Here is a 4555-nt window from a genome sequence, read left to right on the forward strand (position 1 = left end):
AAGTGACTTTACCCATTGGCAGTTTTGGGAACATCCCAGCCAGAGATAGAAGAAGCTTCAGCAAGAGCTGCCCTCCACTTTTGAACCCTTTCCTTGTCTTCTGCTTCATCTTCATGTCTAACAAAAGCTTTACCAAAACTGCCTTTCTTTTTTTATCGGTACAGATGGATCCACATAGCAAAATACCAGCAGTCAATGATCTCTACAAGCTCATCCAGACACCATGAAGAAGTAGCATAGCTTTATGAGAAAATGGTAACTGCAATTCTTGACTCTCTAATAGCTTGGCATAATGCAGGTGAAATGGGTCTTCCTCTTTCAAGCTTTTCATCGTCTTTGAAGGTGTAAATTCCCTTTTGTTGCAGAGCACTGTAGAGGAAGTTGACAAAGCTCTTTCGGACATCTTCACCCCTAAAGCTCAAGAAAACATCAAAAGTTCATTTAGGAGTGGAAGCAGAAGAAGAAGAGGAGGCAACAATAATGTTTCTCATTTCTAGCTCAAGAAAACTTTGAAATTCCATTTAGGAGTGCTGGAAGTTGTTTGGATAGGAATGATTTGAAAAAAAAAATAACTTTTCTTAATTGTAAACATAAATTTCAATATACTTTTTTATCTTTCGTATCATATAAAATTATTATAATTATTTCAAATAAATATTTTAAATAATCTCCTGTGCAAAGCAGAAGCAAAAGCACCATTATCACCAACACAGTCATTAGAGCTCCACCACCGTTGCCGCCGCACAAGAAGCCATCAACGGCGGATCCTTAAAGCACGTATATCTCCACACTGGATCCAACAGCTGGGCTTCACCTCCAGGTGATTTATTCTCTCTCCGTGGACCCAGCTACTTGACTAAAAGGACAAAAGTACCCTCCGGCCCCTGGCTTCTCCAACCTGCCGGCGTCGATTGGCTCCGATCCAACGCCAAGCTGGACCATGTCCTCGCCCGAACCCGATAACCAGTCATGAACTTACTCAAATCCTCCGGGCTCCAATCTTCAAGGAAAGAGTCTGAAAACTTTCCTCGTAGTTGTCAATCTCCAAGTCCCCGGAAGGGACCCACCACAGTGCAGTATTTTACTTCGCCACTAAGGAAGACGAAGGCCTCCAACCGGGCTCTCTCCTCTACCGGTTCGTCCACGGCGACGATAACTTCCGGAACAGCCGGTTGAAGATCGTGAATGGGATAGTCAAGGGGCCGTGGATTGTGAAAAGCCGCCGTCGGGAATTATGCTGCCTGTTTACTGGGAAAAGCGCTCAGGTGCAATTATTTTGTCGGCGATAATTACCCCCGAATCGACGTGGATACCAGAATCTCGGCGATCGCGAGCACGATTTTGCACTTGGCATTGGGGTACGTCACGGCAATCACGATTGACATGGGGTTTTTGGTGGAGGCACATTCGGAAGATGAGTTGCCAGAGAAGTTGTTCGGGGCAATGGAGATGTCGTCAGTTACTTACTAGGAGAATATTAGCAATGCGGAGTCGTTTAAGAGGGGGCTCCACAGTGGGCACGCTAACGGTTGTAATAGTAACAGTAAAGGGAGTAAAAGTAAAGTGCAGGCTGACGAGGGCACTAATAATTGAAATTTGGGCCGCGTACGCTATTTGGGCTCTGGACACTTCCAGAGACAGAAGCGAGTTTATTTCCTTATACTATATAAGATTGAGTTTTTGGTCAAAGAGTAGGTTGAATTTCAACCGCATGGGTGGGGGCTTTTTGGGAATGTTAAATATTGTGTATTAGCCTAACAGCTTTAGGTGCAACTTCACGAAACATGTATTTGGATATGTTTACTGAAATGACCCCATTTTAATACATTTAAAGTTCTCATTAATGAGCCATCTCAGTATTGATGGAATATGTAATGAGTGTGCAATTATTTTTGCCTGTTGTACATCCCATATATGCTTGTGTGTTGATATAATTACCGAAATACCCCTTAGGCCCAATTATTCCTCTAAACGGACAAGTAAACGTTGCTTCTATGTGGGAGGGGGTGTCGTTGAAATCGTCCGGTACCTGAAACAGTGAAACGTTCCAATGGTTGCCTAACCGGTATGGCTGTTAATGGTTTGGTCGGAACCCACTTCCTCATCTTTTAATCTGCATTTATGCCCCACGAACGTAGGTCCGTTACTCCCTTTCAGCTTCAGTTTCCCGTCGCCTCCCTTTACAGTGACCTGCCATGATGTTTCCTCTTCTAGGATTCAATTGCTTAGGTCCGACTTCTGTTAGCTAGATGAGCCACTGGTGTATGAACTCTACTCTGAAATTACCAATCATTTGTCTGTTCTTTTTAGACTTTGGATTGATCGCAAATTCTAGCATGATTGGTATTCGGCCTTTTTCTTTTCTGTGTAAGAGTTTTAATTAATTTGTCGAATGTGATTTGCATTTTTTTGGTTTTCAATTGGTGAAGAAAGAGTAAAGATGCCCATTTTTGTTTCGAATTTAAGCTGCATTTCTACTGCTTGGTACTTGGGAATAATTGTTTTAGGAATTTAGGAAAATGGAAACTTTTGCAGAACTTTGAATAAGCATAATCCCATTTCAATTTTCGAAGCCTCGTATAGTGCCTTAAAGGTATGATCACAGACTCATAGCAATGTTGGAGGGTATAGTGATTGTGAGTTTTGAACTCTAATTTATTCATGATTCTGGGAACTTTTTTCATAATTTTGATTGCCATTAGGAGTTCATGAAAGGTGTGGTTGGTGCAAGGTCATCTTCTGCATTCTTTAGGTTATTTTGCTTTTTGGTAGTATCGAATTTATGGGGTTCAACAGTTGAAGTTTAACAATTGATAAACTTCAGGTTTTCCTTTTTCCTTTGTAGTTCAAGAGTTAATCAGTTATTAGACAGTGAAGTTCTTAGTTCACCACTTTTGCAGTTCAGGGTTTTTTCTATGTTTGCTATGAAGAAATTATTTTATCTCAAGTCATGTTGCAGCGGAAATGGAACTATTTGCTTTGACATTCTTCACTGATCAAACATTTTCTGCATCAAAGTGGTTTGGTAGCTCCTTTTCAGCCTCTTTTCTGCTCAGGAAAGAAAATTTATTAAGGGAAGGGTGGTATTAATTGCATATTAACTGGATTTCTGTTCGGTGACAGTTGCTCTTCAGTTCATTTGGTCTTTGGTAGTAAATTTTAGCACCTTTTCTTGCTTTTTTTGCTTTCTAATGCAAATTTTAATTTTGACGACCGTGGTTTCCATTCATTTTATTTAAATATTGTTGTAAATGTCTTAATGGTGGTGAATGGATTCTTTGTAGGTAATTTTTCCTGAAGTAATAGATGTTGACATGGATGACGACTATGAGGATATTATGCTTTTGGATAGAGAAGTGGACACAAAGAGGAAGGGCAAGGTAACTATAAACTTTTGTTCGCAAAATGTTGCTTGGTACAATATTAATTGGCTTTGTGAGTCAGCTGACTCCAATATGGTACTTCTTGTTTGTAGACATGACTCTAATATGGTAATTTTGAGAGTTTGATGGCGGTTTTTCCATGTGGACTTGCATTTTAAATTTGAATTCATTATATGGTTGGTATTCCTGTTAGAACTTGATTGTATTTTATATATCTACAGATGTCATAGCGAGGCAAGAATTAGTTCATGGTAAATTGGTGAAGATATTACTAATGTTGTTGTACTTATCATAAATATTTTGTTCGTACACCTTTGGGAACTTGCTGCATCTAATTATTTGTTTTCGGGAACTTCCTGATTCTAATATTGGAAGACTCTTATGTTGTTTGTCTTATAATCATACCTGTTTCTAATTATTTATCGCAACGTACTATTCTCGCAATGTATTATTATTTATCTAACTAAAAAACTTTCTTCAACCACAGGCACCAAACACCCGCGCATCGCCTAGTTTATAAAATAATAGTTTGATTATAATAGCGACAGTAGCCCTAATGATATGCATATTTATACACTACAAAAGTTTAAACTAAAATGGAAACAAATAACATTGCAAACTTCTAAACAAACTCAACTATGTTTCTAGACACAATGATGATCTTTTTGACATAATTAATACTAATAATAAGTATAAAAATTAGCGCGGCCATCTGGTGCTGTCGTTATAGTATCGCATCCTCCTCTGCTTCCACGTACGCAATGTACATTAGACATTAGGCTGGGAAGATCAGTCGCTACTGTGGGAAATTCATGGACAGCGTCAAGGCCGATGTGTCTCCGAACTAAGGGGTCCCCGATCTGAGTCAATTCTGATGGAAAACTTGGCAAAGCTTTAATTCCTTTTCTCCTCCTCCTGGATTTCAGTCTATTGACAATCACATTGGATGAGAATCCCCTTTCTCCCAACTCAGAGCTTTGTGGGATCATCACAGGTAGAATTTGTATTTAATAGAAATTAAATATGTTAAAGTAACATTACAGGTGATTTTATTAGTTACTTAATTTGTTGGCAAGAAACAAGGTTTCTTTTGCAAAATTTGTTCATTAGATTTTTCCAAATAATTAGGGTATAAAGGTAAATTTTCACAATCTTTTGCTAGCAATAGGCCC

At 39.0% G+C, this 4555-nt stretch overlaps 1 pseudogene; it reads left to right on the forward strand.

The window, feature by feature from the left end:
- Window positions 1-252: 252 nt before the first annotated feature.
- LOC113705976 (protein ENHANCED DISEASE RESISTANCE 2-like) lies at window positions 253-3481 on the forward strand (annotated as a pseudogene).
- Window positions 3482-4555: the final 1074 nt, after the last annotated feature.

Source organism: Coffea arabica, chromosome 8c (assembly GCF_036785885.1).
Source record: "Coffea arabica cultivar ET-39 chromosome 8c, Coffea Arabica ET-39 HiFi, whole genome shotgun sequence".
Classification (NCBI taxonomy): Eukaryota; Viridiplantae; Streptophyta; class Magnoliopsida; order Gentianales; family Rubiaceae; genus Coffea; species Coffea arabica.